Below are 13842 nucleotides of genomic sequence, written 5' to 3' on the forward strand. Positions count from 1 at the left end.
GTTATATTCCCCATGAGTGAACCGTAAATCAAAATAACCAAATCCACAGAGTGATCCCCAAATGAAGAAATTACCAAAAAACGTTTGTAGCTTTCTCCTGAGCATGAATCAGAGCCAATACAAACTAAACATGAATTAATAGTCAAATTACACTTAAAATAAAAAGTAAACTTCGCTTTAAGTTGTTAATACAACTTAATGCTAAGTTCAAACAAATCCCATTTTGGCTATTCCCAGATCCTTAACCAAGAGTGTGGGTGTCATGAATTGAAGGAGTAGACATGACCACTCTTGAAAGTGGACAAGATTTGTTTAAATGTCAACATCTGACTTTTTAAAAATCTCCTGGTCTTTAGATTTGAAAAAAAAACATCATGTTAAAGTAGTCAGCGAGAGTAAAAAAAACACATCTACAGGACTATTTTAATGGATAGGCTATCTGGTATCCGTTAGAAAAAAAAAGGGGGCCGGTTTAGTTCAGTTGGCTGGACAACTGGTTCATGATGCAGTGTGGCTTCAATTCTCACACTGGCTGAGGTTATTCATAAAGGCTCTGTCGTCTCACCCTCACTCCTCGCCAGAGGTGTGGTGATCCTCACGTTAAATCATTATCAGTCAACTGTTTCAGAAACCAGGTCAGCATGGACAAGTTGGGCTGAAGAGGCTGTTTCCATGCTGTATCCCCATGGCTTCCTCAAAGACAAATTTGGAATACTGCGTCCAGTTCTGGTCGCCACACCACCAGAAGGACGTGGAGGCTTTGGAGAGAGTACAGAGGAGGTTTACCAGGATGTTGCCTGGTATGGAGGGGCTTAGTTATGAGGAGAGATTGGGTAAACTGGGGTTGTTCTCCCTGGAAAGACGGAGGATGAGGGGAAACTTAATAGAGGTGTATAAAATTATGAAAGGCATAGATAGGGTGAACGGTGGGAAGCTTTTCCCCAGGTCGGTGGTGACGTTCACGAGGGGTCATAGGTTCAAGGTGAAGGCGGGGAGGTTTAACACAGATATCAGAAAGACATATTTTACACAGAAGGTGGTGGGGGCCGGGAATGCGCTGCCAGGCAAGGTGGTGGAGGCGGACACATTGGGAACGTTTAAGACTTATCTAGATAGCCATATGAACGGAGTGGGAATGGAGGGATACAAAAGAATGGTCTAGTTTGGACCAGGGAGCGGCACGGGCTTGGAGGGCCAAAGGGCCTGTTCCTGTGCTGTATTGTTCTTTGTTCTCGGAGAGCAGCATTTGGTCATCTGGGACAATGACGACTTTACCTTTGACCTTAGGAGAGAAATGATCATTTGTTCCACACTTTCAACAGAGTTTTTAATTGGCATTTCCAAAGGACTGTTATTATGTTGTAATTGAATGCTTGGTTGAGTTTCAAAAACCTTAAAAGCACTTATCTTAGCAGGAGGTTCTGATTCTCAGTTTGATCAACAGTCTTTTTTTATTCATTCATGGGACATGGGCGTCGCTGGCTGGCCAGCATTTATTGCCCATCCCTAGTTGTCTTAGCTCGGAGAGGCAATTGAGAGGTAACCACATTGCTGTGGCTCTAGAGTCAGATGTAGGCCAGACAGGTAAAGATGGCAGATTTCCTTCCCCAAAGGACATTGGTGAACCGGTTGGGTTTTTCTGACAATTGACAATGGTTTTATAATCATTGGTAGATTCTTAATTCCAAAGATTTTTATTGAATTCAAATTCCAGCATCTGCTGTAATGGGATTTGAACCCTGGTCCCTCGAACATCAGCTGAGTTTCTGGATTAACAGTCTAGCGATAACGCCACTAGGCCATTGCCTCCCCCCAAAATTCCACCCAATGTCTCCAGGCTAGAAAGAAAAAAAAATAGGACCCACTCCTGATTACTTGATACCTAAGGATTCCTGCTGTAAAGTGCAGTGTGTGGATTGAATTTGCCACATCTGTAATGCTACTGTCTCTGCCACAATCTACCTCACCTCCTAACCACTCCCACTCCTGAAATTAAAGATCTATTTTACAGAAAATGTCTCAAAAAACGAGAGGGAAAAATCATAGTTGTGCAAAGAATGTTTTTTCCCCCATTTTTATTGGAACTTTTTTGTGGATTCGGGACAAAAATGTTGAAGACAGGCTGTTTGATTGGACGATATGTGATGTGACCTTCAGAAATAAGCAACCCTCCCGCTCCCCACAGTCTGATAAATTACCAATACTCTCCAGACTCATTTATGAGGAATTGTCATTCGAACAAGACACTGGAGGATCATCAATTCTGGTGATGGTGCACACCAGAAAAAACAGCGCCATCAGGAAAATAGTTGTGGAGGGGTGGAGGGAGGTAATAGTAAAACAAAATCTTCCTGAAAGACTGGTGACGTTGAGTTAGAATGACTGACACGTTTAGCATTGACTGTGTATAAAGCAAAGAACAGGTGGCAACTGTGTATTGCTCCCTCATAAGCCTACACTGCTCACAGCATAGGAATGCCAAATGTCTTGTTACATGGAAACATAGAAACATAGAAGATAGGAGCAGAAGGAGGCCATTTGGCCCTTTGAGCCTGCTCCGCCATTCATTACCATCATGGCTGATCATCCAACTCAATAGCCCAATCCTGCTTTCTCCCCATAATCTTTGATCCCATTCGCCCCAAGTGCTATATCCAGCCACCTCTTGGATACATTCAATGTTTTGGCATCAACTACTTCCTGTGATAATGAATTCCACAGGCTCACCACTCTTTGGGTGAAGAAATGTCTCCTCATCTCTGTCCTAAATGGTCTATCCTGAATCCTCAGACTGTGATCCCTGGTTCTGGACTCCCCCACCATAGGGAATATCCTTGCTGCGTCTACCCTGTCTCGTCCTGTTAGAATTTTATAAGTCTCTATGAGATCCCCACTCATTCGTCTGAACTCCAGTATAAACAATCCTAACCTAGTCGATCTGTCCTCATAAATCAGTCCTGCCATCCCTGGAATCAGCCTGGTAAACCTTCGCTGCACTCCCTCGAGAACAAGAACATCCTTCCTCAGAAAAGGAGACCAAAACTGCACACAATACTCTAGGTGTGGCCTCACCAAGGCCCTGTATAATTGCAACAACACATCCCTGCTCCTGTACTCGAAACCTCTCGCAATGAAGGCCAACATGCCATTTGTCTTCTTCACCGCCTGCTGCACCTGCATGCTTACCTTCAGTGACTCATGCACAAGGACACCCAGGAACTGCTGCACACTCCCCTCTCCCAATTTACAGCCATTCAGATAGTAATTCAGATAGGAGACAGAGGGTAGTGGTCGAAGGGTCTTTTTCCGGCTGGAGGTCTGTGACCAATGGTGTTCCGCAGGGCTCTGTACTGGGGCCTCTGCTATTTGTGATATATATAAATGATTTGGAAGAAGGTGTAATTGGTGTAATCAGCAAGTTTGCGGATGACACGAAGATGGCTGGACTTGCGGATAGCGAAGAGCATTGTCGGGCAATACAGCAGGATATAGATAGGCTGGAAAATTGGGCGGAGAGGTGGCAGATGGAGTTTAATCCGGATAAATGCGAAGTGATGCATTTTGGAAGAAATAATGTAGGGAGGAGTTATACAATAAAAGGCAGAGTCATCAGGAGTATAGAAACACAGAGGGACCTAGGTGTGCAAGTCCACAAATCCTTGAAGGTGGCAACACAGGTGGAGAAGATGGTGAAGAAGGCATATGGTATGCTTGCCTTTATAGGACGGGGTATAGAGTATAAAAGCTGGAGTCTGATGATGCAGCTGTATAGAACGCTGGTTAGGCCACATTTGGATTACTGCGTCCGGTTCTGGTCGCCGCCCTACCAGAAGGACATAGAGGCGTTAGAGAGAGTGCAGAGAAGGTTTACCAGGATGTTGCCTGGTATGGAGGGTCTTAGCTATGAGGAGAGATTGGGTAAACTAGGGTTGTTCTCCCTGGAAAGACAGAGAATGAGGGGAGATCTAATAGAGGTGTTCAAGATTATGAAGGGGATAGATAGGGTGAACAGTGGGAAGCTTTTTCCCAGGTCGGAGGTGACGATCACGAGGGGTCACGGGCTCAAGGTGAGAGGGGCGAAGTATAACTCAGATATCAGAGGGATGTTTTTTACACAGAGGGTGGTGGGGGCCTGGAATGCGCTGCCAAGTAGGGTGGTGGAGGCAGGCACGCTGACATCGTTTAAGACTTACCTGGATAGTCACATGAGCAGCCTGGGAATAGAGGGATACAAACGATTGGTCTAGTTGGACCAAGGAGCGGCACAGGCTTGGAGGGCCGAAGGGCCTGTTTCCTGTGCTGTACTGTTCTTTGTTCTTTGTTCTTAGTAATCTGTCTTCTTGTTTTTGCTTCCAAAGTGAATAACCGCACATTTATCCAAATTACACTGTATCTGCCATTGATTTGCCCACTCACCCAACCTGTCCAGATCATTCTGAAGGACCTTTGCATCCTCTTCACAGTTCACCCTCCCACCCAACTTGGTGTCATCTGCAAACTTTGAGATGTTATATTTTGTTCCCTCATCCAAATTGTTAATATATATTGTGAATAACTGGGTTCCCAGCACCGATCCCTGTGGCACCCACCTAGTTACTACCTGCCAATTTGAAAAGCACCCATTAATTCCTACTCTTTGTTTCCTCTCTGCCAACCAGTTTCTATCCATCTCAGTACACTTCCCCCAATCCCATCCGCTTTAATCTTGCATGATAATCTCTTGTGCGAGACTTTGTCAAATGCTTTCTGAAAGTCCAAATGTATCACATCGACTGGTTCCCCCTTGTCAACTCTACTAGGTACATCTTCAAAGAATTCCCCTTCATTAATCCATGCTAACTCTGTCTGATCCTGCCACTGCTTTCTAAATACTCCGCTATAAAGTCCTTGATAATGGATTCGAGAATTTTCCCCACTACTGATGTTAAACTTACTGGTCTATAATTTCCTGTTTTCTCTCTCCCTCCCTTTTTGAATATTGGAGTGACATTCTCTACCCACCAATCTGCAGGGACTGTCCAGAGTCTTGTTCTCATAGGACCACTGGTTTTATGAAAACATCTTTATTTTTTAAGGTCTGGATCTCTATTGATTTTGAAATATGACGTCTTTCACTAAGGAAAGCAGGAGCAGCTGTATTGAAAATGGTCACTCAGCTTGCAAAACAAAAAAGCGATCACAATTCTGAAATCCTGGAGTAAACACAGTCGCAGGAGTTTTTTTTAAATGGATTACATGATGTCCACAGAAAGGTCAAACTCTGAGCTGTGCATTAATAAAAGAAAGCAGTGTGTTTGCTTCTCAGCTGTTTGGTTGTACCAGATTTAATTCCCTGTACTCTCACTCCATTCCTGAGTATGTAAAAAAGATTTGTGTTGTTAATGTTAGAAATTAGGTGGTGCAAAATGCCAGCAGCCAGCCTCGCTCCTTAATCAAGGGGCTGATCTTTGTATGTGAGCCAGGGAGTACATTTCAGTGCATATTTTGTTGTGGTGGGATTGCAGTCACACCGCATCCTCTCCTCACCACAAGTTCACGCATATGCACTTTGTGGCAGCAACTGATAACTAATGACCAGCAATGGGAAGCTGGGTAGAATTTTCTCTTCTCCTTACCCCCAGGCATGCTGAGGCACGTAATGCTCCTCCTATTCTCCTAACTGAGGTCACCTGCCTGCCTTGCTTGCTAAATTCTGCCGTGTGCTGCCCGACTGCCTCTTCCATGTCAGGTCTTGTATCAGTTGGAATTTTCGTCAACTTAACATAGAAACATAGAAGATAGGAGCAGGAGGAGGCCATTTGAGGAGGCCTTCGAGCCTGCTCCGCCATTCATTATGATCAACCAACTCAATAGCCTAATCCTGCTTTTTCCCCATAACCTTTGATCCCATTCGCCCCATGTGCTATGTCCAGCCGCCTCTTGAATATGGAAACGTAGAAGATAGGAGAAACACAGAAGATAGGCATCTTCTGTGTTTCTCCTATCTTCTACGTTTCCAAATCCATCTTGGTTAGCAAAAAGTCCTCCACCCCCGTCACTTCTGCCCTCACTAACCTTTGCTGGCTCTCCATTATCCAAAGTTACAGCTTTTGTCATTGGCAAATCCCTCCATAACTGTGCTTCTGCATGCCTTTGTAATATTCTTCAGTGTTCCATTCCCATAAGTTTCTGGTTGTCTAACTCTGATCATTACTCTTCCACTTCACAGTGGGTGAAACAACCTTCAGCTACAAAGCTCTCAGACTAAGTTAATTTATTCTCTCAGAGAAACATAATAAATAGCAGCAGGAAATAGACCATTTGGCCCTTCAATATGATCATGGCTGATCATATATCTCAACATCGTACTCTCATGCTCTTCCCAGACCCCTTGACACCTTTAGAGTCTAGACATTTATCCACTTCCTTCTTAAGTATGTCAGTGACTTGGCCTCCACAGTCTTCTGTGGTACAGGTTTAACACACTCTGAATGAAGACATTTCTCCTCATCTCAGTGCTGAATGGTCTACTCTGTATGTTGAAACTGTTAGTCTTTGTTCTAAACCCCTAGAGCCAGGGGAAACAGTATCCCTGTGTCCAGTCTATTCACCCCTGTCAGAATGTTATGAGTGTGAGTTTCCTGGTCCACTGCACTGCTTGAGTGGTGCAGCGGGCCAAGAAATACTGGTGGGAGAGCTAAAATGGGAATCGAGATCAACGTCCAGCCGGTCACAACTTTCCCGGGCCACTTTTCAATGGCATAATCAGCCTCACACCGGGAAACAACACGAGGCTGATTACAGTATGCAAATAGTGATTTGAATCTCATTAGCGAGCCCGGGACTTTTTCGTCTGGGCTCGCCAATGTCTCCGACCATGACGGAGGAGGTTCACACCAGCAGAGATTAAAGCTTGTCCCCAGCAATGGGGATTAGGCATGATGGCCTCACTAGTGGGGGCAGAGGCTATTACGGCCCCACTGGGAGGTCGGGGTAGAGGGTGCCCCTTGGACAGTGCCAGCCTGACACTGCCAGCCTGGCACCCTGGCACTGCCCACCGGGCACCCTGGCAGTGTCAGCCTTGCACCCTGGCACTTCCAGCCTGCCACCAAACAGTTCCAAGGGGCTGAGCTGAGCAGGGCAGGGCCTTCTGGGGGGACAGACCAGAGCGGTCCGATTGGTGATGGTGCAGGGGGTTCCGCTGTGCACTCTGCACAGCCACTGGTGAGGGGGAAGGGGGGGTGAGGGGGGCAATCGTGGCTGGCCATAAGGGATGGTCAGGGCTGGCAATCGGGGGAGTGTTCAGGGCTGAGGGATCGGGGATTGGGAGGGGGGGAGGGCGATCTCCTACTGGGGATCCTACTTAATCCCCTGGAGGATTTGTGAAGCATGGAGTGCCAGAAATTCAACCAACTAAGTTTGCCCAAAAAAAGGGTGGGAAAATCTCCCGTTTTCCCGGCTGTTGGGCACTTAGTTTTTTGGGGGGGAAATTGTGCCCGATGGAGCGAATTTTGCCATCCTGTCCTCCATAGGTTTCAAAGCGACGAGGCTCAGACCATGGAAAGGTCCGTTGGCCTTGGGCGGGATTTTCCAGTTTCGGGGTGAGTGAGGCCGGAAAATCCCACCCTATGTGTTTCAATGAGACCCCAGCTCATTTTTCTAAATTCCAGTGAATACAGGCCCAGTCGACCTAATCTCTCCTCATACGACAATTCCAGGAATCAGTCTGGCAAATCTTCGCTGCGCTCCCTGTATGACAAGTATATCCTTTCTTAGATAAGGAAGCCAAAACTGTACACAGGATGCTTGGCTTCTCGTGACAATATGCTGAGACACTGCTCGGGGAGCAATAGAACAGTGTTGGGTAGCTGTAAAATGCAGGATAGGTTTCAGCAAGAAATCACTGCTTTTTTCCAACCACCATAAGAAAAAAAGTATTTCATTTTGTGGAGGTGATGTGATCTCTGTTGAGCAATCATGAGCATTCATGAATCAGACATGTATGCTTGTATGTGTGTGTGTGTGTGATTGCTTCACTTAATAAGGAGCACTTGAGTAGTAAATGAAGCTGAGTGCATAATTGATTTAATTGAAGCACTTTGTGAGAATGCCCCAACTTCATATATCACAGTGTGGTCCCGAGAGACTGAAAATAATGAATCAAATCGGCTGCCTTGATTTTAATTTAAGACTGGATTGGGAGCTGCTAGCCATTCCATTCTACATCAGTCAGTTTGAACTGAGCACGCTTTGTGGGAAATCTCTCTTATTTCCAGTTACCTCTCATCCTCTTCTCTTGGGCCTCCTTGCTGCAAGCCCAGCTTTGTAAACATGATAAAACTCTGCAATTCAAGGCTCAGTTCTCACCATGGGAGTGGCACAGTGGCACAGTGGTTAGCACTGCCACCTCGCAGCGCCAGGGACGCAGGTTCGATTCCCAGTTTGGGTCATTGTCTTTGCGGAGTTTGCACATTCTCCCCGTGTCTGCGTGGGTTTCTTCTGGGTGCTCCGGTCTCCTCCCACAGTCCAAAGATGTGTGGACTAGGTGGATTGGCCATGCTAAATTGTCCCTTAGTGTCAGAGGGACTAGCAGGGTAAATACATGGGGTTCTGGGGATAGAGCCTGGGTGGGATTGTGGTTGGTGCGGACTCAATGGGCTGAACGGCCTCCTACTGCACTGTATGATTCTATGATTCTCCACATCTCTATTTGTTTACTGTTTTCCACAAACACTGATAGTTGCTTTAAAATGGCACTCTGAGGACGTGTTGTGTTTTTTAAGGAGACACTTTGCTTATTTTTTTTCTTTATTAATTACTCTGTAGCTGTGTAATTTACAGAAAACTAGAAGGCTTTATATTTTTATACAATTAAAACAATTGGAAATACGTCACCACTCCAGGCTGGCTCTCTCTTGCTGTCATGCTATTCAGCTAAGTCAATGGGTCAACATGAGAACTAATTTTGCTTCTAACGGAAGACCTGAATGTCCTTAATAATTAGTCTTATAATTAATTTAAAAACAAATACAGACTTTATTTTGAAAAATGCAATTATGCATTTTGGGGAAGCGATGGTGTAAAGCCACATTGTCACTGGATGCAAAGATCCAGGGTAATGCTCTGGGGACCCGCATTCAAACCCTGCCATGGCAGATGGTGAAATTTGAATTCAATAAAAATCTGGAATTAAAAGTCTCATGATGACCACGAAACCATTGTTGATTGTCGTAAAAACCTATGTGGTGCACTTATATCCTTTAAAGAAGGAAATCTGCCATCCTTACCTGGCCTGGTCTACGTGTGACTCTAGATCCATATCAGGGCCTTCTGAATGACCTCGCAAGCCACTCAGATTAAAGACAATTAGGGATGGGCAATAAATGCTGGCCCAGACTGTGAGGCCTGCATCCCATGAATCAATTTTTTAAAAAGAATTTTTTGGGTAATCAAGTTACATAGAAACACAAGAACAGGAGTAGGCTATTTGGCCCATCAAGCCGACTCCACCATTCAGTTAGATCATGGCTGGTCATCTACTTCAACAGGAGCGGTGAAAAATCCCACCTATTATATTCGCCACGTTCGAACCCATTCACTTAAACCTTGAAGCCTCTTTGCATTCTGCTCACAATTTGCATTCCTGCCTAGTTTTGTGTCATCAGAAAATTTGGAAAGACCATATTTGCCCTGTGCATCCAAATTATTTAATGTATGGATTATGAACAGCTGCAGCCCCAGCACTGATCCCTGTGGTACCTCACTAGCCTGCCATCTGGACAATGAGCCATTTATACCTCTTCACTTTTTTCTGTCTGTTAACCAATTCTTAAACCATACCAGTATATTACCCCCATCCTAATTTTGTTTACCAGCCTCTTTTTTTAATTCAGTTTTGGAATTTGCAGATCGCTGGCGAAGCCAGCATTTATTGCCCATGCCTAATTGAGAAGGTGGTGGTGAACTTTTGAACCACTGCAGTCCCTGTGGTCTAGGTACACCCACAGTGCTGTTAGGAAGGGAACTTCAGGATATTTACCCAGTGTCAGTGAAGGAATGACAATATAACTCCAAGTTGGGATGTGAGTGGCTTGGAGGGGAACTTGCAGATGTCCCATGCGTCTGCTGCCCTTGTCCTTCCAGATGATAGAGATCACAAGTTTGGAAGGTACTGTTGGGAGAAACTTGGCGAGTTGCTGCAGTGCATCTTGTAGGTGGTACTAATTGCTGCCAGTGTGCATCAGTGGTGGAGGGAGTGATAATGGATTTGATTCCTATGTTGTAGATTTTATCCTGTTTACAGAATGAAATAAATTCCACATCATCAGTGGCAACAGGCAAACAGCTGCACATATCCAAGTCCAATTTGTAATTTAATTTTATTAAGTAATTGAGCATTCCTTGATGGCTGGGGAAGATCTCTACAAGCCAGTGTTGCATCTGAAGAGACAGCTGAGTACACAGTCAAAAGAATACTCGCATGCCACCTAATTCACCATATACCATTGTTGCTTGCAGTACAGTGAGGTCAAAGCTTTTGCAGCAGACCACAGTGCCTTTTGAAAACGTTATCACTTCCAAGTCTTTACTTGCCTGCTTTTGAGTTAGATCAGTTAGAATATTTTATCTGTGAAAAAATCTCTGGAGCGGTTTGCCGTTGAGTGAAGTAAATTGATCATGGTCTGTCTGTTTGTTTGGTGAAATGGTTCCGATTAACCTGAGGGGGAATCTTTGATTGCACTTAGTCTGTCATATGTCAAGTGTTTGAAGCATTGTGGCAGGAAAGTTTCAATGAGCTTACCGGAGCTAAAATCCAATACACCAAGACACAACATATTACAAATAAAATATAAATTAATAATTATCTAACAGTATGACTTCCCACCAGCTCAACAAAACTGCTTTAGAATTTTAAATCATATTGTAATACTAAATTTTAATTTTTATGTGAGCCTAAAATTTCCTTGACTATTTTAGAAATTAGAAATCAGAAATGAAATTGCCATACAACGGGTGGAATCTTTTGGCTGTTCACGCCGGCGTGATTTTCTGGTCCTGCTGCAGTGAACGGAAATTTGACTGAGAGCCAAATACTCCATCCTTGCTTGCAGCAGCAGTGGGGTATGAATAACTGGTCAGGTCCTGCCCAATGTGTACTAATAACCTGACAGCTCAGTTGGTAATGGTCATTTCCACTGTGGAGCTGTGAGACATAGGCCTAAAAGATTGAATCTTGGGCCACGTGGGACAAAACATGGGGTGGAATTCTTCCATGGCCCCACCATAAGTTCAATAGCAAGTGGATCTGCGGTGGGGGGGGGGGGGGGGAGAGGGCAGTAGGGGCGCATCACTTGGTGGATCTTCTAGTTTCAGTGTTATCATGGAGGTCCATATTCCAGCCTCAGAGTGTCCCAGAGATCCATCTTCTTTCTTCAATAGTGGGTCAGTGATGTTGGGTGCTTTTAAACATGGCAACCAGTTACGACAGCAGACTACACACTATCTGGTCTGCCCAGTCACAAAATACAATGCAAAACACCTGGTTGCACCAATAATGTGATCGGGGCCAGAAGCTATGACGCGGTTTCCTTTCAGCCTCTTCACACTCCACATTCCCACCTGCCATGGGACTTAGTCCCTGGGTAGGACAACTATTCCTCTAACAATCATCCCTCTGCCAACCCTTCATCTGCTAACTATCCCTCCCTCTACCACCCTCCCTCAGCCAACCTTCCCTCTTATAGCCATCCCTCTGCCAACCTTCCCTCTGTTAACTATTCCTCTGTTAACTATTCCTCTGCTGAACATAATTCTCATAACCATCTCTCCATTAACATCTGTGATGTTGACTTTTGTTCAGAACTGAAACAGTAGGGTCTGGGGATCAAAGCAGACATTTAACTGCCTGGCCTTCTCCCCTTCCCTGTCGCCCATGGATAGCAAGGTCTGGGAAATTTTCCCCGGGTCTCCTTTATGTGGTTTGACACTGACTCCCACGCCAAGCACCGGTAGAAATGATTTTTCTCTCGGGTGGGTCACTTTCCTTTGCATGAATTGGGGCAACTAAAATTGTGGGGACGACAATAGGGTGGTGGTAAGAATACATCAGGAACATGATGCAAATTCACTGCACCCCTCCACCTCCCCCATTCTTATTGAACCACCATATTCCTCACAATCGGCTATTACCCATCTGTGATCCAGGGATAAGGTACTTTAGTTGCATAGAAAGAAGAGTGAGAGGAGATTCATTAGAGGTAGTCAAAATCATGACATAGAAACATAGAAACCCTACAGTGCAGAAGGAGGCCATTCGGCCCATCGAGTCTGCACCGACCACAATCCCACCCAGGCCCTACCCCCACATATTTACCCACTAATCCTTCTAACCTACGCATCCCAGGACTCTAAGGGGCAATTTTTAACCTGGCCAATCAACCTAACCCGCACATCTTTGGACTGTGGGAGGAAACCGGAGCACCCGGAGGAAACCCACGCAGACACGAGGAGAATGTGCAAACTCCACACAGACAGTGACCCGAGCCGGGAATCGAACCCAGGACCCTGGAGCTGTGAAGCAGCAGTGCTAACCACTGTGCTACCGTGCCGCCCTTGACGGGTCTGCACTGGATAGGGAGAATTAGTTCCTGTTGAGAAAGGATCAAAAACCAGAGGACACAGACTTAAGGCAATTGGTAAAATGAACAATGGCGACATGAAGAAAAAAAAATCATGCAGTGAATGATAAAGGTCTGGAATGCACTGCCCGAGGGTGTGATGGAGTCAGGGTGGCTTTTAAAATGAAATTGTCTGAAAAGGAAAAGATTGCAGGGTTATGGGAAAAGGCAGGGGAGTGGTACTTGGTGAATTGCTCCTTCAGAATGCCAGCACTGACTGACCTCCTTTTGTGTTGTACCCATTCTATGATTCTATACTAATTCCTCATCAAGTCCTATCAGTTAGCTCTGTAGACTGGTTGTTGCACCATGCTGTTACCTTGTTGAATCAGGTTGTTGTGTTGATATTCATGTCAACAAGATTGTTAACCGGTGCTCATGTAATTGTTACATATTCTCTCATCTTATTCTGCCATCATAATCTGCCATCTGTCTAGCTTCATAGCATGTTTGCTGGTACAGAATCCTATCATCTGGTTCTGCCAACTACTTTGCCATTTTAGTCCTCTCAGCCTTTGTCTTGTTCTGTCACTGCTTTATCTATTTTTTTTTTACAGACTTAATTTACAGGATCCTGTTACACGGTTCCATTCTCTTCTGGGCTCCTTCTGAAGATTAGTTCTATCATCTTGTTTTCTATTAGTGTCAAGGATTAGTTCTTGCTGTTTAGTATTCTATTGCCAATTAGCTCCATGGCTTTATTTCTCCAGCCTCATTCTGTTTCATTCTGTGAATTAATCATTGACCAGTTCTCTATCTGTGGCCATTTCTTTTGTGAACTGACTTCTAGTTCAGTTTCCTGAATTTCATGCAAACTGATTAGTATTCATTTTGCTGAGATATTTCATCAATTATATCCTGTACCCCTGGCAACCCAAAGAGTGAGGTAAAAGAATAACAAATATATATATTTTTTATTCATTTGGGGGACATAGGCATCATTGGCTGGCCAGCATTTATTGCCCATCCCTAGTTGCCCTTGCACAGAGGAGCAGTTGAGAGTCAATCTGGAGTCATATGTAGGCCAGACCAGGCAAGGACGGCAGATTTCCTTCCCTAAAGGATATTAGAGAAGCAGATGGGTTTTTCTGACAATCAACAATGGTTTCATGGTCATCAGTAGAATCTTAATTCCAGATTCTTTTATTGAATTCAAATTCCACCACCTGCTGTGGCAGGATTCGAA

The 13842-nt window shown here is 44.8% G+C and overlaps 1 protein-coding gene across 1 annotated transcript in view; it reads left to right on the forward strand.

The window, feature by feature from the left end:
• dcc (DCC netrin 1 receptor) overlaps nt 1-13842 on the forward strand; it is an 868461-nt gene that overhangs the window by 594498 nt on the left and 260121 nt on the right. The window lies entirely within an intron of this gene.

The sequence above is a fragment of the Mustelus asterias genome, chromosome 1 (genome assembly GCF_964213995.1).
Source record: "Mustelus asterias chromosome 1, sMusAst1.hap1.1, whole genome shotgun sequence".
Classification (NCBI taxonomy): Eukaryota; Metazoa; Chordata; class Chondrichthyes; order Carcharhiniformes; family Triakidae; genus Mustelus; species Mustelus asterias.